Raw genomic sequence first — 22,490 nt, 5'->3', positions numbered from 1 at the left:
AAAGAAGGAAAGGTGACAGAAATAAAAGGACCTACTGTCAGTTTTAGAGGGAATTTTGGCACATCTGGTCAAACAAAACTTCCTGTGTACAGGACTCTAGACTTGCACACAAACACACACACCTTCCTTTATTAAAAAGTAGGTGAAGTTGCAGTCAAAGAGGCTGCCATATAAAAATGTGCTCCTGCACCTCCACAGCAGTGATCATCAGCACAAGAATGGGACAAGCCTCCTACATGAATGTGCCTTATTATCAAGTGCCCTGAGCTTGCCTCAATAAAGCCTTCAGCCACCAAAGCACTGCCCCAGTGTCCTCCACAGCCAATATTATAAATTTTTATTGTTTATAGAGAACCATATGCTGTAGTTTCAGGAGCTTTTAATGGAGTTTATTAGCACTGTTTTTCATTTCTTGCAGCTTGAAAGGATAGTTAGTTTAATACCACCACTGTGATTTCACAGGGCTTGGAGAAATAGACATTCTCACTAATACATTTTAGAAACCTCTAAAAACTACTCCTCAGAGAACACTTCTACCAATATTAAAAAGGAGTTTTAGTCAAAAATTATTAATCTATGGGAGTTGGTGACCCAACTACCTCTCAATCTGGAGAGTTCAGCATCTGATCAAGAAATAAAAGCTTCATGTGACCAGAGGAGAGACAGAGACTTCTGCCTTCTGAATATGAAGGTCCCATCAACAGGAATGTAAGGAGGCCCCACTCACGGCTCTCTAAGAACTGCCAGGTAATTGGAGATTATTACTTTCAAAGCTCCCAGGAACCAGCACTGTTGGTTGCAGATACAATGTGGTGGGATGACTTTCAAGTTCACAACAAAATCTGCCACACTGTTGTTTCTTTTTTAAATAATAGCTGATTATAGATCTGAACTGTAGTGATACAAAAAAAGCAACAGAACAGAATATATCCAGGTGAGACATGCTACACTTCAGCATGTGTGTTATATTCAGAGGTATGAGACTGTCTGTACACAGGCCTAGGGGTGGGACACTTACCAATTGTACTTGCCTTAAGCAACCTTTCATTTTCTTTATAAGGTGCATTTCTGGGACTATGAGAAACAGTTTTATGTGAGAATCTGGTCTCTCCCCAGATAAATCCTAATGGGTTTTGGGAGAAGCTTTCCAACATGCCATGTAGTCTTTCAGTAATAACCCCTACCACCAAGTGAGGTAATACTTTTTGAGTTCTCCACATCATGTAATTTGGGCTTTCTGGTCCACTTAACCTTCATCCAATGGGGCAGAAACAGGTTTAGGGGCCCAATAAATGAAAGGCTTCCAAAGGAAAGAGGAAGCATAATCACAAATTAGGGGTGGAAAGGGGGAGGGCAGCAGCAGGGAGGAGAGACAAGGACTCAAGGCCATTAAATCTGATGAAAATGACACGAAATTTCAATTGCTGTGGCATCAAAAAGCTGCATGCCAGCTCTGGGCTGCCCATAGAGGGGAGGCAAGCAGGAGGTGCTGCTCCTTTAAGGCATCACTACCCCGTGACAACAATAGTGGGCCTGACAGTTTTTCCAGCTTCACCATTAATTTTCCATAAAGAGCAGTTTCTCGATGAGCCCTTTTCAGGCAAAGCCTGATGCTTCACAAACCTGTAATTATTCCTGGCTCCCCCCTCCCGCAGCCACTGCACCTGTGCCATTTCAAGACACCAGCTGGTCATGTCTTGCCTTCTGCCTCTGAAATCCAAAACCAGTGGATCAAGCCCATCTCCCCATAGAAGGGGGGAGAAAAACAACTCAAAGAAACAATGTAATGCAGTCCCTCCCACCCACCCCCCTCAGCCTCTCCACCAAGTCAATAGCAGGGAAGAACCTAGCAACACTGAGCCAGAAAAGCCCTGCACCTAATCTGCATGGCAGACAAAGCCTGCCGAGGGGTTATGGCCACAGCCCTTCCCTCACCTCCCGCCAGGGCCCTACCTGCTGCTGCACTTTTTTTTGGTGGCAAAAACAAAGCATCTTTCCCCATATGCACTTCCCAGGCTTATGCCAAGTACCTTATGCGACCTTCTCTCCTTGTGGTCCAAATGTCCCGGGCAGTGGTGAGGAAGGGTTTAGAAACCAGCCTGCTTTCTTTACTCCTTGCCGTGGCATGACAATTTTTAGGCCAACTAAGCCCACCACCTTGTCTTGAGCTCTGGCCTGGAGAAACAAGTCAGCCTGAGACCACCAAGGTTCCCACTCCAGGCTGGTGGACCACCAGGAGGGGCAGGAGAATTCTTTGGTCTCCATTTCCTATTTGCCACTGAGCACATCAAAAACTACTGGGTTTTTTTGTTATTTTGTTTGGGGGTTTTTTTGTGCGAGGAGCAGGATATTGACCACTATCTACAGAGATACAAACTCAAACTGCTGAATTCAGATGATGGTGAATCTCTATAGATCTCCAACTTCCACTACCAGCCTGGTAAGAAAAAAAATCAAGAATATCTCAGACAGGAGTGAGCTGCTCTTGTCATGCCCTTATCAAAGTTCTGCTGGACGTCCAGCTTCTCCTCACCACTCCTGCAAGAGAGGGAGCTTTGTGTAACAAATGGAGTACTTAACACATTACATGAAGTCCCACTACCCCTCAGTTGCTACACTGCAGGCAACATGGTGGGTATTAAACTTTCTCATCCAGTGCCTGTACAATACACAGCTATAAAGTCTTAAAAATTTGGAAGGGGAAAAAGAAGATGGCTCCCTTCAGGAACAAAAGAAGAAGATACATAAGACTGCTGTTGGCTGTCAAGCCAGTTCCACTGGCTAAGGATAAAAAAGTGTGATCCATTAATTCAACCGATCTGCCCTGACTAATGAGGGTCATTCTCCTTGCACCTTGCTCGTCAATTTAACCAGTTAAAAGAAATGACAATTCATGCCTGACAAATAATAGGATGTGGCTTTGTGAGACACTCATATACTTAAAGTAAGCCAGATAGAAAACAACAGTCTGGCAAGTGGACAATCCTGTCAAGGCCGCCTTCTGATTTTTCAGTTTCACATAAAATTGCAAAAAGTCTCACTTCCCCAGCAGAGGAACATTTCCATCACCTGCAAGAAATGCTATGTGTTCCAGGAACTCAAAACATCTCTTTGCTCCCCATATTACACTATCATCCAGGCCCTCTGGGGCATATGTAGCGGCCCAATACATGTGAACTGCACACCATGACACTTCCATGTGCAGTACCAGATCCTTCAGACAGTACAAGACAGCCACTGTAGAGCTGTCCTGGTAAGGACCTACTTCTTGTTAGTCTTTTCAGAGTTTGCAGCAGCACTGGTCCAGAAAAATTCAGTGTTCAGTACATTTGTCAATTGAGAAAGGTACGACCTCTAATCTAGTTGGATTCTTACCTCTAAAGCTCATTTACTAAAAGTAAAGATTATTTATGAAACACATTGAGTATGCTCACCACTATGAAATACAACAGAAGAGAAATCCAGCGTGTGTCTCTGACAGCAGAGATGTGATACATGTGTACTATTTTCAGCAGAGCTTAGTCCTCACCTAACTCTACAGCCAACAGAAATCAAGACAGTTTTGCCACTAACTGCAACAAGACAAACCTCAGACTCTGCAATCCCTCCCAGAACTGCAGATACTTGATTTGGTTCAGAGTCTGTATTTTAAGGTGTCTATCAGCTATCCAGGTTAAAGTTGACCCAGAACCTTTAAAATTCAGACATGAAGAAGCTGGCATCACCACTCATGATGCTGATGTTTGACTTCATCTCTCTCCCCCAGAGAGGAACCAGGAGGAAGGTTCTAGCTGTGACCACCACCATCATCAATGTGCCAAGCCCCAAGGCAATGTATCTTCCCTTTAGAGAATGATAGGGGAAAGACATGCCCAAAGGCCAGGAGCCTTTGCAGGGACACAAGTTTGGTGTCTAGGCTCGTGTCCAGACAGTTCTGGGAAACCTAATTCCACCTGATGAACCAAAATAAAATCCCAGATCTCAGGGTATAAATCTAAACTTGCTTCAATGAAATGCAAAGAACTAATCTTAGTTGACAGCCATGATATGTATTGGAATCTCACACATACATGCAGACTTTGGAAAAATAACAGGTCGCGTGAGAAGCACCTGCTCCTGTAAGTCTTTAAAGCACCCAAACTTCTCCAGCCTTGCACAGGTAAACACAGGTCAATATGGCAACAGTAACATTCTGCCAAGGGTTAAAAAAAAAGCCCAAACACTTAAAATAATTTGAGGACAGAGCATCAGGGAAGGCACTTTATCAATATGTTCATTGGCTTCCTCTGTTTTATTGATGCTGAAGTATTTTATAATATCTTGACTGAATTTTTCTAGCAGATCATCAGAAGTTCTTATCTGGAAGTGCTAGTTACTTCTAAGTGCCATTTTACTGCAGATATAATTGGACATCAAGCACTGAACTTGGAAGCTGTCCAAAACCTAATTAGGAAGTTGGATACTTAGATCAGGCTGTGACAGAAAATGAAAATGTTGATTGTGGCTGACAAGTAGGTCTGATCTACCAGGCCTGTTTACAATACTTGAAAGGATTCTCTTTGTAATTTACACAAGCAAAGCAGAGTTACACATACAATAATGAAGGTCAAATTTCAACTTCCATCACGACCCCATTGCTTCCCACTGGCATGTGAAAAACAGGCCACATCTCTAAAAACAGTGAGAAGCTCAAGACTGCATTGGAGGAGAAACCATCTTCAACTGAAGACAACCCAAAAGAGCAACAGTAAGGTCAGTGCCATCACCACTCATGCACGCTCAGGGCCAACAGTGGCACCAGGTCCAGTGCCCAGTATCAGTGTTTCATTGTGCAGCAGAACAGCAAAAGCCCTGAGCGACACTGACACTTGCATTGCTGACACCACAAGCAGAGCTGAGCTGGATGTTGTGGGACAGCTTGAAGTTAAGAGAAGTAAGAGATTCAAAACCTACCTGCCTCCTCTGAAATGCTATGCTATTTTTTATCCTTAACCTACAACTGGATTTGAACGATGGATCTTCTTCCCACTGCCAAAAGCCTTCATTACTTCCTGAACAACAACAACAAAGCCCAATACTCTTGCCCATCTATTCCAAGACTGTCATCTGTTCCCACCCAGCTGCCAAAACCTCCAGCTTTTCCTCTTGGCAACTTTTAATGGGCAGTTGCTAGTCATGAAAAAGCTGCAGCACATCAGAAGCTTAACATTTGGGACAGAATAAAATAAACAGTTTTAGAATTAAAATAAGTAGTTTTGCAAAATATACTTGGGAAAAATGGGAAACTGCAGCCTGAAATGAACGTATATCAGAAAATGTTTCAGTTGATAGCAAATAATTTCTATTGCAAAGGTTTTAAGACAAAATTAGTCATGTGCCAGCACATCTTGCCTATGTGTTATATAGTTCATTGAAAAAATGAGAGCTAAACCCACTTTTCAGGTACAACAATAAGATACTTATTGACAGCTAACTTGTGGTAAATATCTGTATGCATGTTCCTAATTCCTTGTATATACAAAGGAAATCGACTTAACTGGATGCTCAACAAACAGGCTTTTGCCAAGTGCAAAAAACAGGCACAGGCACAGCCAGCAAAGAAAGATCATATGACATGTAAAGACTTGTTTTCCTGTGGTAACTCCACCATATGCCTGAGGCATCAAGCCAGGCCTCCCTAACATCATCCGAATGGGCCACACTGGCCACCAGTCAGAAATGGAGAAGTCTATTAATTCTTGACTCCCCTACAGAGGACTAAAGTCTCTGTTTGCTAATTTCTTCAATAAAATAATGGCCTGTGCCCATTCTCCCTCTTGGTCTCAGCCCAAAGAATGAACCGTTAAGGAAGTGTATTTAGTCAAATCAGCCCATTCACTGTTATTCATGCACAACAGCACTCTCAATAAACTCTCCCACCATGACTCAGATGGCTTTCTCCCTGGATCTTCTCCTCTTATACTTCTTCAGAGTGTTAGAAATGCTAAAATCAGAAGCCTCAACTGCATTCAGCAAAGATAATTTTAAAGTAAAAATGAGGATATAAAGGACAGTATCACTATTTTCATATAAACATGATTCATTTTCCTGTCGCTCTGGAGCATGATGTCACCAGATTATCAAAGATTTTAATATCAGACTCTAAAAAATCAAAATATCAAAATCAACTTTACCATAAATTACCAATTTTCACCAGCAGAAATAGGTAGTAACAGATGTCTCAAGTAGAAAAAAAGTCTGAACCTGTAACTCTAACCAAGGAGTCAAAATCAGGCTTTGTTCCCTAACTTGGTTTTAATGAAATGCATCTTTATCTAACAAATATTGTTTTGAACAGAAAGCCAATTTTTTTCACTAAAAATCTGTGGTATTTGGGCCTTAAGCATAGAGAATGTCAGTGCACTGGTTATGAGATACTGAACAAAGGACTGCAGCTAAGCGTGGCTGAATTTGATAGGCATCTAGATAGGGAAAAAAAAAAAAAAAGGATGAAAGAAATCTGCAAGCACTGAACTAGGGCTTTTGGAGGGCTTTTGTTGTTTTTTTCTGACCGTTTAATAAAGGCAGAAAAAATATCTATGACCAGTCACAACAAGAAAAAATAGCATCAATGTCAGCAAAGGATTAAGGATAGCCAAATCAAGAATTCAAAAGTGCAAGCAAGCGCATTGTACTAGTATCAAAATATGATAAAAGCCATGTGTGCTTGTACACCACCACATACCCTGAATGCTGCCATACAGTCAAGACAGCAAGTAGCCATACAATGACCATTTGAAAAATTATATATAAAGTAAGAGTGTTTCAAAATGTTTCTGAAGAGAGCATTTATTTATATAACAACCTTGGATGGCTTTGAGTGAGCTGGCTAGGGGCCCTCACTGCAAACTTTTCTCCAAAGTTCATCAAGCCTGTATTTAACCTGTTGTCATCCAGTTTGGAAGCAGCTTTGGTTTAGCATTATAAACAGCAAAAAAGCACAATTAGCTCCTTGAATTGTCAGTCCTAGCTCCCACTGAAATCAAAGGATCAGGTTCAAAGCATGCCCCAGAGTGTGGTAAACTTCTCACAGGAAATGGATACGCAAGAGCAAATGCTGACGACTGTGGAATGTACAAAGCAGAGCAATATTTTAGGTCTCAATCCACAATTAAGATTCATCCCTAGAAAGTATTGCAGGGGTGCTACACAGCAGAATTGGATTCCTTATAATTACTCTGGTTAGGTTCATGAATGAAAAAATGTATTCTTTAGAGGCCTTTTATTAACACCCAGAGATATCTTAACACTTCTTACTCAACAGCTGACACAAACGTATACAGCAGTTGTGTTCGCGCACTCTCAGGCAACAGCATATTCATAAGCACAGTGTGGCACAATTAGCTTATTAAACCAAACCTGGAGAAGAGATGTGATCAATACACTCAATATATGGAACGTTTCGTATGAGTCCTGGGTTGTGAGTCATCTCGTCTGCTCTGACCTAAAAATATATTAAACGAGAGGATGCGTAACACTGAATTCCTAACCCAAAACGTGCAATTCCTCACACTGACTTTGTGTGATCAACATTTTTGTGCTGAGACTACCCTGTACATGACGCCCATTCATTATCACATCTCAGGGCTCAAAAAATCTTTTGTGTGTTCCCTTTTGTATTATTTTTGGCTGTGGGGAGGAAGAGGTGGGGACCTGTCTGGGAAACAGGAAGCAGGAGGGGAATGCATTGTAGAATAAGGGCGGAACAAAAAAGAATAAAAGAGCATTTATACCATTTCTAAATGATAATAAACATATAGACCAAAGCCTGCCTCCAGCCATGTGGGGAGCAGTGGGCTACCTGGCTGAAGTTTAGACTTTATTGGGAGCAACTGTCCAAGTGCATTCACAAAAAGCCATTTGCTGCTTTTTTCTTTGATTTATTTTTAATCATTTGGGCAATTTGTTATCTTACAAGAGCAAGAAGATGTGTGTGGTACTGTGATAAACACGCCAATCTGGGCAAGGAAAAGAGAAGACAACAGACTTGAGTTTTGCTATTGCACTAAAAAAAAAAAAAAATTCAGACTAGAAACAAAGTGATGGGAAGCACAACCGGATTCTCAGTTGGGGTAAATCAGCACAGAGCAGCCCTGATTTCATGGTTCCTGTTTACATCAGCTGGGGACCTTGCCAACACTCAAAATCCATGAAATGCTGCTCTTGATTAGCACCACTTAACTCTGTGGCTTACATTAAACAGAATTTGACATGTTTTTTGATGGCTGGAGATGGTTATTTTCTATTACAAATCTTGTCTACTTTATTAGGGACAGTGTGACCTAAATGGAAAAATAGGAAGGATTTAAAAACAACTGTCAGACATCCTGATCTTTGGATTTGTCTCTTTTCTTTATCTCTTTTTTCTACGTTTGGGTCGTTTGTATGAGGTGTTCACAAACTGGTTTCTGCCACTTCCTGGCCAAAGTTTTCATCATCCATGCACAGAAACAACAGACTCCATGCTTGAATGTCCTACTGCAGGTAAATGTGCAACTCACTTTAAAGCCAGGTGCCTTCCAAAGAATGCTACATTACAGTCAAAGATGTTTTGTTATTGCTTTTCCAGTCTACACTGTTCTGCCAAGGCTCTTGTTCCAAACCCCTTAGCCACTAGGGATTTTGATCAGCCTCAAAATCTCATGGGCAGTGGACTCAGGCTGTCACACACCCTGAAAAAAGCAGCATGGTCCTCTTTAACAGCAATCTGTGAGAGCACATTGGTTAAAAGCCTGCCAGTATTGGCTCAAACACTCAGCAGCAACCCAGGCATCTGAGATCTGTATCCCCAAAATGCATTAGAGCAAAAAAAAGAGAGGGGATCTGGCACAGCCTTTTGTGGATATCATTAGCAGCACAAGGTGCGCTGTCAGAACTGGACGAGGCACTGCTCAGCCCCCGTGAAAGGATCACAGATCAGCCTCATGTCAGCTCCCAGCAGCCGTATGGCACTGGCTGCACATGGCAAGGGAAGGCTGGGTCTGGAGAGATCCCGTGAAGAGCCCTGCCATTTGCTGACTTGAGGAAGCTCAGCAGGTCAGGCCCTAGCTGCTCAGAGTCAGCACACCTCTGTGAGCCAATTGACACAACCACAGCTCACACACTGGCTCGCTTTCTTCAGTCTGTTGACTGTGGACACCCACCCAGTTGTTATGATTTTAATATGCTGCAATATGAAAGTGCTATTTCAGGACAAAGTTATTAATAGCAAAGCAGCCAGAAAACAGTCTAAAAGGAATGCAATGTTTCGGCATTCCTGGAAGATAGGATGACTTCTCAGCATCCAAGAAACCACCAGGGTTAATTCAAGATGTTTCTATGCACAAGCCTGTCTTTTGTCACTATATGATAAGCATAATTTCATAGGACCTGCACACTGTAGCAGTCCACAGAGACTACAATGCAGAAAGGCCCAAAAGGTGGTACTCTAAGTAGTGGTGAAAAGCAGAGGTGGGGTGCTGTGACAAAGCATCAGTAGGAACAGGTTAGGAGAAGCTCTACTCTTCCTGAAGGACAAGGATGGATGGGACAGAACCTATTAAAGCCCTTCTCAGAAATCTGTCTGCCTCCAGGACCTCAGAGAGGCTCTCTTCCCGTCAGCACTCTCTCCTTCCCTTGTTTATTCACACTGCATTTCCTCAGCAACACTCTTGGGCAGGAGCTGCATAGTCAAGGCAAGTCATTGTCCCTTCTCAGGTTCTCTTTTAACCCTTCTGCTTCTCCTAGCACAATATCCTTGGAATGTATTGGAGAATACTGCGGAAAACACCAGACCCTGACTCATTTGTGTTGGCACCTTTCCCCATAAAATTAATTGGGAGGGCTCTCAAATTAATTCCAGGTGCATCACCAGGCATAACACTCAGTACCACCTTTCAGAGATGATACCACAGGAAGGCATCTCTCCACTGGCAAGGCTCTTGGCATCCCTTTTACCTGCACCTACACTGCTGAGAGGCTCTCTGTGAGGCTTTTAGCTTTCCAGCCCCATCCTTAAGTATCCTCCTTGACCAAACCAAATGAAACTCAACACTGCATCTTTCTCTAAGAGGAAAAAGCCCAAATGATGATGCCATGGAATTGGAAGATGTCATGTTCACAGCACTACAGCATTACCCACTAAACCACCACAGAGAGCTCCAGCCCACTACTGAAAATGCGTTGCAGGAAACTGCAGTCCCCCACCACACTCCAAAAAGGAAACAAACAAAACCCACTGACCAACAAGGAAAAGAGGAAACATATTGTAGCCATTATAAGCCTAGCAGTGGACATTGTTATCTGGCATATTTCCAACTCAGACATTGAAAGTCCGAGGGACTCCACAAAAAATGTAGCTAGTTTACATTAAATGTCCTATTTTCCCCAGTTTCCCTTTTCCAGTCTACTTAAGTCCATACAGCATCTCCCAAGACAAGCCTGCCTTTGTGGGTTGGCTTTATATCACTCTTTCCCTCTATTGTCTTTCTGAGATGTGATGGAAGTCTCCAATGTCACGGCTTGGAAGGCTACAGTCAGCTTCCTTGGCAAGGTTTGCAGGAAGAGGATGGGAGGGAACTGAGGAAGGACAGCCTCTCCAGCTGCAGGAGAGGGATCCTCTCATGGTCCAGCCAATCCTTCCTGGCATTTTGTTTATCATTAACACTGTTTACTAAAGCTGTTTTTTAATAGCCCTCAAAGGTGGAGTCTGCAGCCAGCTTGTGTCATCCCAAACACTGCAGACCTCTGTCACTGTGCTTTGGTACAAGCCCTGCAATTGCAAACATAAACAGTATGTTCCTCCAAGTACAAATTACAAATTTCAGGAACTGCAATTTTATTTTGGTTATAAACATACAAAGGTAGGCTTTATGGTGGGAGAGTAGCCACATGTGAGACCACAGGCTGAGTCTTTGCTTTGCAGGAACATTCCTGGGAGTACTCTGTTGCTTCACCTCCAGCCAGCTCTGCTTCCCAAGCACCTAGCTTCCCAAGCAGTTGCACTTCCCAAGCAGCTGCATGATATCAGAGCTCAAAGGAAAGCCCAAATGCCTTGTGGTGGCCTTGGCTGCTGGAGGGATCTGCATCAGATCCTGCAGTCCAGGAACAGGGACTCAGAGAGAGAAAGAAACACACTCAAACTGTGTTTCTTTAGCTATAGCTAGCACTACTGACAGCCTATGCATTCAGAATCATTTTCCAGGCATAACTTGTGACCTGGTTGTCACTCTGAGCCCCTGCAGGATACATGGCAGCAATTCTGAACACGTGGGCTCTGCTCAGAACACCTTGGAGGTGCTCTGACCATCACCATAACAAGCTTCAAGGGATTTCCTCAGTTTCAAGTGTCTCTAACCCTTCCCTGCTCTGCACACCCCCCATCACTACCCAGCACCAAGCTCCTGACACCCCAAAGAAACATGATATCAAATTGCTCCTCCAAGCCCCTGAGTACCCCTAGGCATTACAGTCCTCCTGTCAAGCCTGCTAATGTGTCCCTTCTCTGCCACGAGTAATGATGCATTCCTGGAAGCAAAAACTGCATTAAAAGTCCTCTTTACATGTGAGCTAAGAGCATTCTTTGCCTCATACCATTTTTACTCATAAATATAATATCAAGGTGATCGTGTTCTTCTCAGACTACTCAGAGTGTTCTGTAAGTAAAACCTGCAATTGGCAATTTATCAGATGGAAAAATAAAAGCCACATTCGGTTTCTCCCTACACTTAAAAATGACCACGTGCAGTCTCTGAAGCAGTCTGATCTTTTTAACAAGGTCATGAATATCAGCTGAGGGCACAGGAGGAGAAATAAAACCATCCTGCATATGTTTTCCCTTCTGTGCTGCTTTCTTACTGAGGTTTTGCTCACTTTCTAAGCAAAGAGGAAGCCTCTCCTGTTCCACGTGTTTATCCACATTCCAGCAACCAGTGTCTGCTCCTCCAGGTGCTCTCCAAGGGCAAACAAACAACTGGGTCTTGCCACAATGCAATTTTGAACTTGAGCCACATCCAGCTGTGAGTGGGAGTGAGGTGAGAGCCCTGTGAGAAGCAGTGATAGAAGCAGTGGATGGGACACCATGAAATCTTTTGAAAATGTTGCTCCTTCAGGCTTAGACAACAAGCCACAACACACCCTTTGCCCAGTGAAAGGCCTGGAAAATGCACTTTAGGAGGCAGAATAAATCCTCCCAGATGTCCCTGGTGACAAAGCAACCCAATTTGATCAATACAGCAGCATTATTAACACTGCACTGCCTTACATGAGGATAGTCATATGTTCTTGCCTCTGCTGAGAGTGGGGGAAGGGGTGAAAACTCCTACAACAATTCACAGGGGAAACGTCTCTCTCAAAATCATTAAGCCTGCACAAAGAATCTCTCACCCATTTTCATGGAAGCTGCTTTTTTGGGAGCTGCTTTTTTTGCTTTTCTGCTTCACTAGTATTGATCAAGCTTGGGTGGAATCCTAGAAATAGTATGTGCTTTATGGTTTTCTCAAAAATAAATTTTGCTTTTAACAACTTACAATCTCTACCTTCAGGCTTTTGTTTCTGCAGCCATGAATATTCTCCCTTACGGAGATTGGATATAGACACACAAATGTTGGCAGTTAACAACAGAAGGCAGGACTTAATGGTTAGCAAAATTTTTTAAATTATTATGAGAATTAGCAATTTAGTGCATTTGGATTCAAGCAGAAATATTAGTAGGAAAAAGGCATATATCTCTATATATAGATACACACATATATCTTGCTGCTGCTCCTGAGCCCCAGCCAGTCATGGCCTTTCTGCATTTGGCTCTTGACAAACACATTTACAGACAGTGTTGGTAATTTGGGGATGGCAAGAGAATGGGAAGGCGAAGAAAAACAGTCCTAGCCTATCACCTGGTTAACCACAGCCAACAAATCTGAGAATTTTGTTAAACTATGTCCTGTGTGTGCCTCGTGACAAGTTTGCAGAAAGCTACAGAGGTACCACCCCTATGCCAGGTGACTCAGACTGGGAGAAAAGATATCAGAGAAGCTAAAGGCTAAATGGTAGTAATGGCATGGGAGGAAGAACTGACTAATAATAAACAAAAGACCGGCAAATAAACCGGTCTTTAAAACCATGAAAAAACTTTCTTACCCACAAAGAGAACTGTCGCACACTGCTGGGGAAAAAAAACCAAAACTCTACTATAGAAATGGTGCATCTGCACCAGCCACCTTTCTCCAGCACTCATCTGGGACAACACATTGTCAAAATGACAGACTCACTCCCTCTTCACTGGGAAGAAATCCTGTCATCCTTTCACTCTGCCACCTCTCCACCAGAAAACACTGAGACCATCAAATCCAAACCCTATACCAAGAAGGTTAAAAATGCTAAGTTCAAGCACACCAGGCCACCTCCACATTGTATCTGGTAAGTGTTTCTCACCAGAGAAGTGTGGTGCTGCTTCAGAGCTGCTGCCACAAAGTTCTCCCAGAAAGGGGTGCTGCAGAAGTGTCTAGACAGACTAAAATTAAAAAGAACAAATTATATGACACTGCCCACTGTCTGCACAGCAGGGCCAGATTCTCAGAGGGAGGGGTAAATAGCTGGGGCCATAATCGTAGCTAGTGGAGTCATCTTAATTTACACTGAGCAAGTATCTGGCCCAGAAAAATATTCCTGTAAACTTTGCAGCCAAAAATTCCTCTGCTAGACCACATTCCACCAGTCAAAGTGCCAGGGAAGACAATTGCAGAAATAATTTAATTAAAATGGAGATCAGGGAGCTGGTATCCTTTTCAAGCTCCTCTCTCCAACAACTGAGAGCTTGGGTGTCCCAGTTTCCCAGCCTGTAAAATCGGCATGCTACAGCTTCTCTTCTTTCTGAGGACAATGGCTGTGAAGCATCCTATCTGTTCAAAGCCCAACCATCAAATCAAACAGATATCTGAATGCTCTAAACCTCCATGTCTTGGATGAAAGGGCTTGTATTTTTCTCTGCTGAAACAGCCCTGTCGTTGCTCTTGGAAAATTTAATCTTCAAAACGGCAACTTGCAAGTTTTGCTTCCAAGACTGTAGGTGTCAGGTTCTCTGATTTATTGGGGTACTGCTAAGAATTTTTGCTGCTTCAGAGTGCTCAAACTTGCCAGCACAGTTCTGGTACTGAAGTAAGAGTTAGGTAGAGAGTACTGCTTCTCCACAATTTTGTCATTCATATTTTATTTCTGAACTTCAACTTTTGGTCTGATTAGCATCTGGGAGGATAGTGAATTTTCTGCATATTCAACTCTTTCAGGAAGTCATTAGATGAAAAAATATTCCCAGGATGTAGACCAGTGCAATCACATGATCAAATCATAAGGACGGTGCCACGTGATATCTCATTGTAGCTGGTCCTTTGTTTTCATTCCTCAATTTCTGTTATAACTTTGGCTTTTGACATGCCTGGTCTGCAGAATCATTAGCAATGGCACATGGTTTAGGACCTGTTTTTTTACAGTCCTCATGTTCCATGCAAAAAACTCTCACAGATACCCACGGCTTAAGAGCTTTTTGAATAAAGGGGAGGTAGATTACAGTTTCTAAGAGTTTTCACAGAGGCAGAAAGAAGCAAGAACCCAGAGAGCCCTCCTGCCTGCAGCCAGCTGTGTGCCTCACTGCTATTTGATAAGTTTTGTTATAACCCCAGTGGACCCTGCATGGGGCCAGCACCTTCCCTTCGCACAGGAAGGAAAGGGAATCACGTATCTTCTGAAACACCAGGAAAATATTTCTTCGTCATGCAAGCAGCCCAAGCTGACTCAAAGGAGCAGGAACTGTTAAGTAGCACAGTGGACAAAGACAGCAGGAAGGCCCAGAGTCCAGGGTGTCCCAACAAGCAAATGAAGAGTGCCTCACAGCCTAGAGCAGCTGAGGTTCATGTGTTCCCCTTCTATTCCTCTCCTGGCTCTGGCAGGCTCCTCTGCCTTGTGCGAGGGGCTTTGGCAAATCCTCTTTTAAGGTGCATGGCCAGGGTGCCAGGAGCCACACTGCTCAAGGCCACTACAGTCAATAGTGGCAGAGTGGGGGGACCCTCCAGAGGATCGACAGTGGGACCCCACTACTGACCACACAGCATCTCAGGCAGGCTGCTCATTGCCCACATTGCAGCAACTCCCTTTCTGAAGAGCTGTGCGGCTCTTGGAAGGACCTCGCCAGGCTGCAGAAGTGAGCAGCAAAGAACAATGTGAAGTTCAACAAAGGCAAATGCCAGGTCTGGCACCTGGGAAGAAACAACCCCATGCACTGGGACTGACCTGCTGGAGCAGCCCTGTGGAAAGGACCTGGGGCTCCTGATGGACAACAAGCTGCTCTTGAGCCATCAGGGAGCCCCTGTGGCCGAGAAGGCCAATGGGATCCTGGGGTGCATTAGGAAGAGCATTGCCAGCAGCTGGAGAGAGGTGATCCTGCCCCACTGCTCTGCCCTGGTGAGGCACATCTGGAGTCCCGTGTCCAGGTCTGGGCTCCTCAGCACAAGAGAGACATGGAGCTCCTGGAGTGAGTCCAGAGGGTGGCAACAATGATGATTAAGGAACTGGAGCATCTCTGTTATGAGGAAAGGCTGAGGGAGCTCAAGGTTATGGGGTCTCCTTCACTGGAGATATTCAGGAACCACCTGGACACAATCCCGCGCTATGTGCTCCAGGATGACTCTGGATTAAACCAGATGATAGACTGCGGTCCCTTCCGACCTCACCCACTCTGTGATTCTGTGAAGAGAAGGGTAGAGGTGTGCTAGGTGGGCACTCAAATTCAAGAGGCCTTTACTCTTTAACTATGGTCCAGGTTAAACACTGTTTCAATCCATCAACCACAAAGCCAGTGGTGTTTAACTAACTAATCAACATACAGATACTTTTTCCCAAACGAAGGTCAATGCACTGCAGCCCCTAACATCTTTTCCCAATAGTAATACTACCACACAGTTATACTTGTGCTTTTAGGCTCCTTGAAATGCTGAGATATTTCATGACTCACTGTCAAAAGCCAGCACTTAGAACCAGCTACCATCAAGTCAAGTCATCAACACCAATTTGACTTCATCCCATTTAAAGTCTGTTTCATTAAACAAACAAACAAACACAAATTTGGCATCATTTTTTTGTTTCCCTTTACTCTGAAGGATCACAGCCCTTGTTATAAAAACATGCTTAATAAAAACAAATTGGAAAATTAAGGAAACTCATAAAAAGCTCTGATTGTGAAGAAAAGCAGGGAAAAGGACTTAAGGAGGAAATGCTACATTTTTCTGTGATGCCAGCAGAAAAAGGCAGTTTATAAAGAAAACCACAGAGTGGCAGGAAATAAATCTTTGAGACTGAATTTGGAAAAACACAAATTAATGCATTTATGGAAGAAAGAACAACAAGACATGGACACCTAACATAAAGCAGAGATCCAGTAAGGCTGACAAGAGTCCCAGAACAGATAAGACACATAGAAGACCAATATAGCTTTGAGGACACATTCTAAGCATCTGATACACAGGAAAACTGGAGGGAACAGAGAGATGGAAAGTATGACAAAACTCAAAAGGACATGCACCTTTATTACTATTTATCGCATCTGCTCTGCAGTCAGAGTTGTAATCTCCAGTCAATGAGCAGGGGCCTCATTCCACATTTAGATAAAAAATCCATGAAACAGGTAATATAGATGAAGATGGGGAAAAGCATCACAGCTTTGTGCAACTATGAACATGGTGAATCCAAACAAAGCAACAGACTTGCTCATGGAGAACAGAGAGAATATGGGAGGGAGAAGACTTGGGCAGCAAAAGACAACAGTCTGTTAGATATCTCTCCCCTAAATTAGGTTTTAGCACAGGCTTCCAAGGAATATAAGGCTTCACACCAGGTGGATTTCAAAGGACACTGGAAAACACCACTGAGGCATCCGTTAAGAAATGATACCTGGGCAGAATTTCATGATCTAACAGTGCCAGTTTCCAGAATTTGCTTGTTTGTTGCTGGGCCAAATCTGCTTATATGCAGTTTATTGCTGCTGGAATAAGACAGAGACCAAAAATGCTTTTCATCATGTGCACTCTGCTCTTGAATCTCATTTGCCTTCAAAATTAGCCAGTAAAACCCACTTGCTGAACACAAGGTCTTCTCTGACCCTTCTCCAACCTTAGAGACCACTTAAACTGCAGTGCAAATGCGTCCTTTTCCCCCATGACACAGCACAACACAGGCTCGGGTTGGATTCCAGCCAGAGGAGGAGGAAGACCCCACTACCATGAACCTGGTCTCTCCTCTGAGACATGTTTCCAACCTGACACACAGGACACATGTGACGGATTCTCAGAATGAAATGTGTTTGGCCATTCATGTGTGCACACAGAGGGACCCTTCATGACTCACGTCTATACTCCAGCATTTCAATACCATCAAAACTGAGAAAAAAGGCCTCAAAAAGGACTTCTGTACAGAAGTGGGTTTTAATGTCAAAAAAGACCACTCTGATAATTTAGTCTCACCTCTGGATGATACTGAAGTGCACAAAGAGCTCCCTTAAACACTCATTTATAACCGCTTTCAGGTTGGTTTCCACAGTTAGATATGAAAGTCTGAGGGTAAATCAGAATGGGAACCTCCCTTCTATCCATGCATTGAGACTTTCAAGAGACCTCTCACCTGTCATCATTTCACAGATGGGTATGACTGTCCTGGGGGAAGCTGTGCCTACACCAGACACTATCCTACCCTTGCACTGTTGGGGAGGCCACATTTAGCTCTTAGAAACATCCTCTAGTTACTTCCCACACCCACATTTTCCTCATTTATAAAACCAGTGAAAACAAATCATGCTTCTCCCTCAGTTTTACAGAGGGCAGCTCAGGACCTCTCATTTCTTCATGGAAAGAAAATTTCTTTCTGTATAGTTTCCATTATTTATTAGCTGAAGGTCAGGGGAGAAATGGTATTTATAAGATGCCTAAGGCCATGCTCACTATAAAACAGAGTAAGTCGATATAGCTACAGCACAACTTAGTGGCCTGTTGTGCAACATTTTAAAAAATGTACTCTCTCTTTATAGTACTTGAGAATATCTCCTCCCCAACACCAGTGAAAATACATTTATGAGAGCTATAGAGCAACAAGATTGTTTTAATCAAATCATTAACATGGGTGTGCTGTTTTCTGCCCACATCCTGATATTTAGTCCACATCCTGACAAGATCTGGGATATGTATAGACTATTCTCCTGAAAGATGTCAAGTGACATCGTGGACACTGGGCCAGGGTAAATTCACTGTAACTTTGGCAGATCTGCACTCACTGACTGATCTGAAATCCCCAATGTGATGTGGCTACTATTCTTTCCATTTACAAAGAGCAAAACCATTCAGAACTGAATGCCAAAGGTCTCCTTGACCTTTTCTACTTAAAGAAATGGAAATGAGACAGAAATTCCCATCTTACACCATATTGGAACATCACTTGACCAGAGATGCAGCTTGCTCAAACAAAACTGACTGAATGGTATATGGCATAGCTCTCGCTGCATGAATTCACGAGACAGTCCCAGTGAGGAGAAGCCTTCAACCTAGAGCATCCACCAGTGTACAGCTAGGGCACTCAGGACCTGGAATCACACACACTAAAGGTATTTGGGAGTAAGAAACCACCAACACCTTCCTTCCCTTGCTCTCCCTCAAATGAATTCTTATAAGAAATGCACTTATTATGTGAGAAAAAGAAATCCCAGTGCAGCCTTTGTAAAGCTCTGTGCACCCACTGGCATTCTCCTGAGTACTCAGAAACAATGCTAGGAAGTCACCCAGACAGTCACCTGTCTACCAAGTCTCCCACACCAGAAAGTAACTCCACACTGGAGTTCTTCTGTTCACCCTCACACTACTGGGCTTTATTCATGTTTTAAACAAACCCCCAGAACTCAGAAAGCCCAAGACATGTTAGGCACCCTCAGTAAAGAGTATTTAAACTGGGTACCCTGAAATTTATTTGCCAGGATCCAAGAAAGATTAATAAAGGAATCACTCACAGAAAACAAAACTGTCTTGAGGGAAGAGAAAATCAAGGGTGCCTGAAGAGAAAGCATGAGCTTTGCAGCCAACTCAGAAGTACACTGTGGTGCCAAGGTCCTAATATTACCTTTTAAACCCCCAAATCACCACAGATTCTGAGGAGGTTTTATTCAAGCAAACAACTTCACCCAGGAGGCACTGGAGACAGGTATTTCAGACTGTGTCTGGAAGGTTTCAACCTTTAATCAATGTAACAAACACCAAAGCTCCCACTGACCTTAACTGACTCATTCCCTCTAAAAAAGCCCCTCAGGTGAAACCAGGTCCTTCCATTTTCAAACACTGACTACAAGAACTCTTCTTTGCACTTTAAAAACACAGGAGAGGTAGGAGAAGTACCAATAAGAGGAGTCTACTGTTTCCCTGCAGTAGAAAGTAGGAAACTCCTCCAGGTAACATCCACTTACCCTGAAATTCTCAACCCTGAAAGAAGAGCACCTTACAAGTTCTTTCACTGGGTCTCATCACTTAAAGCAATCTGCTTTGTCCTCCAAGATACTGAAACTCTAAGTGCTTTCTTCCTCTGGTCTGACCAAACATGCCTTACTCCTCCTATTTGACTTCAACCCCCCTGCTCTTCCACAGGTATCTTAGAACCCCAGCTCACAGAGACTTCTGCTTACATCAGAACCACCTTTCTCAGCACTAAACCCAAGCTCCCAGCTTCCTCAATTTTGCTGGAAAGCCTACTAGCATAATCCAACACTACCCTGAGAGATCAAAACCCAAAAACAAATAGAAGAAACACATACCTTGGTAAGACTCTCATGTACAGCAACCTTCAGATGATCACAACCACTCTGAGGTGCTGGCATAGTATGAACAATTATAGTTATGAACAATTGAGGGAGGACGGTGACACCACCAGAATGCACTGCATTCTGACAGTGTGTCAGCAGCATCAGTGGAGCCAGAAAAGAGCTATTTTACCCAAACTGACTGTATTCTCAAATCAGCCCAGTACTCTTTGCTTCTGCCTTATTACCTTAAAATGCAGACAAATTTAAAAATAAAAACAAGAGACACTGAAGTTCATCCCCATTTGATCTAGACACTAATGAGGGAGGCTTTTTCCACTGGCACCGATCTTCCATTGTGCAGCAAATGCAGCCTCTCCACTGTCCACGTGTCAGAAACAAAGCCACTTCTGGCCTGATGCTTTCCATATGAGACACTAGATCCCATCTTTCTTCTCCTCTCTGCCTTCCTCCTTTCCATACTTAATTACTCAGCAGCTGTAGTAGGTTACAGATGAGTGGAATATTTTCTTTGGAGCCGCACAAATTTTCCAGGCAGACTGGGAAGGCCAAAACGATGAAAAGAAAAAACAAAACCCCAACAAGAATTATTTAGTACTTCTCACCAGCCTGAAGCAGGCAGCAAGCTCTGCAGGGCTGGCACACCTCAAACCACTGTACAGCCACAGGAAAAGAACAAAGCCCCTGAGCCACTCAGCCCACCCTACACCCAGGAATGTGGGGCACCTCAGCTCCAGAATCCAGCAGCAAGCCCGAGGTGCCAAGGCAGGGCGAGTGCACAGACTCCAAACCAGCACACCTCACCAGCAGCAGCTGAGCCAAGGAGAGAGGAGACCAGCAGCTGCAAGGAGATAAGGATCACGTGGGACTGCACTGCTTCTGTGCATTTTGTGTACCAACAGGCCTTGCCAGGCCCTTCCCTGAGGAAGGGAGAGCAGGCACCCAGCTAAGAGATCCGAAGTATCCAGACACTGCTAATGGTATCACGTAGTGTTGTGGATGCAGTTCTCCAAAGATGCAACAGTCACAGGGCGCAGAGAGTCCGGATATCTTTGACCAGCCAAATTGCTAATAGCTGGGAAAATAATCAACTTTTAGGGGCACAAGAGAAAGATCTCAGCCAAACTAAGTCTCTCACACTGAAGGGTGTCAGGCTCTCAGGAAATTCTAGGAAGTACAACCCGTTGAAAAATTTCTAACAAATGTTCTCGGAAAAGAAATACATTTTGCCCAATCTTTTATATATACTCATTTTGGAGTCAATATCTTATCCACTGAAATGTCACACATCCAAAATGTAATCTGTAAGGGCAGACTTGAATCAAGCGATGCAGTGACTGAAATCTGGGTCTCACACCTAAGTGCTGCCACGTGCATTTTGGGTGTAAAAAGCAAGCAGACAGGAGCACCTCTCACCTCCCTTCTACTTGCCACCCAGTGAAAAATTTTCACCGTGGCCTTTGATAATTAAAACCTTTGTTTTCCATCCAGCCTGAGTAGAAAACAAAGGCAGGCGATTAAAGGCAGTCCCATACCTCACCCCCACCAGCACAAAGCAATTCAGCACAATGCTGATTCCCCTCCTGGGCTGGAGTGAAGGCAAGTCAGCAGAAATTGCAAATGTTCAAAACCCAAGAACTTTCCTTATGTATGGAAGTGGACTTTGCCCACTTGGGAGTCCGGATTAAAACCAAATTACTAACACTATAGTAGCCTATTAATAGTGAAAACATTTTTTAAATCTAATTTCCTTGCCCTGACACATGCCTTTTTCCTCACTGCACAATCTAAATAACACTTATTTTCACTGTAATTCCCAGTCACTTCAGTTGTACCAGAAGAACGCCGCAGTGACAGAACTGCAAAGCCAGAAGGTGGGCCAGATGATCCAGATGATCTAAACACCACAAACTCTGTTTCCAGGGCTTTTTGGATTATCTAGGTGGAAATACTTCACTGATTGCAGTTTCTGTCAGAATATGCTACCTTACAAAGATCCTTTATGGTCAAACATAAACCCTATGTCAGCATCCCTTTAAAACCAACCTTCTGAGGCTACAGGTTTAAAGGGCAGGTTTTGTAAATCAAGACTCTAATTGGAATGTCTCAGAAGAGCCTCTCACAAGCAAGTGTCCATCTACTTTGCATCCTTTCCCATAAATCACACTGTCTCCCAAGCTTGCCTGTGTCACTGTCTACTTCTGTATCCCTCGTAGAGGAGGAGCTATTGACGCCATGTATGATTTAAACTCCAGCTTTGCAGTAAGGTCCACAATGTTGGGAAATAACAAGAGGATTAGGACATGTGACACACTGCCTGTAAGCATAATGTTCAAAACCAGTACAACACTTAAGTATGGTTGGTGAGCCTTCAGCAAGCATAAATGACATAAACGTCTACATAAAAGACTCTCTGCTGTGTGTTGTACAATACACTACACATTGCTTAACAGTTCTTTGAAAAGTAACTCATGTAATGAATACACAGTTGCACTGACTGGAAATGCTTTGGATTAAAAAGGATCCTCCACATGCAAGAACAGGGAGTGGATGGGTACCTGCTTCAAAAGCATTAACAGCATCAGAGCAACTTAATAAATCAGAGTTGATAGATTACACTTTTAAAAGAAAATAAAAT

The 22,490-nt window shown here is 43.4% G+C and overlaps 1 protein-coding gene across 1 annotated transcript in view; it reads right to left on the bottom strand.

Moving 5' to 3' along the window:
• KLF7 (KLF transcription factor 7) overlaps nucleotides 1–22,490 on the bottom strand; it is a 65,828-nt gene that overhangs the window by 35,875 nt on the left and 7,463 nt on the right. The gene's annotated exons all lie outside the window — the stretch shown is intronic.

Source organism: Sylvia atricapilla, chromosome 7 (genome assembly GCF_009819655.1).
Source record: "Sylvia atricapilla isolate bSylAtr1 chromosome 7, bSylAtr1.pri, whole genome shotgun sequence".
Classification (NCBI taxonomy): domain Eukaryota; kingdom Metazoa; phylum Chordata; class Aves; order Passeriformes; family Sylviidae; genus Sylvia; species Sylvia atricapilla.
The sequence above is the reverse complement of the archived record's forward strand: the minus strand, read 5'-3'. Positions and strand labels throughout refer to the sequence as shown.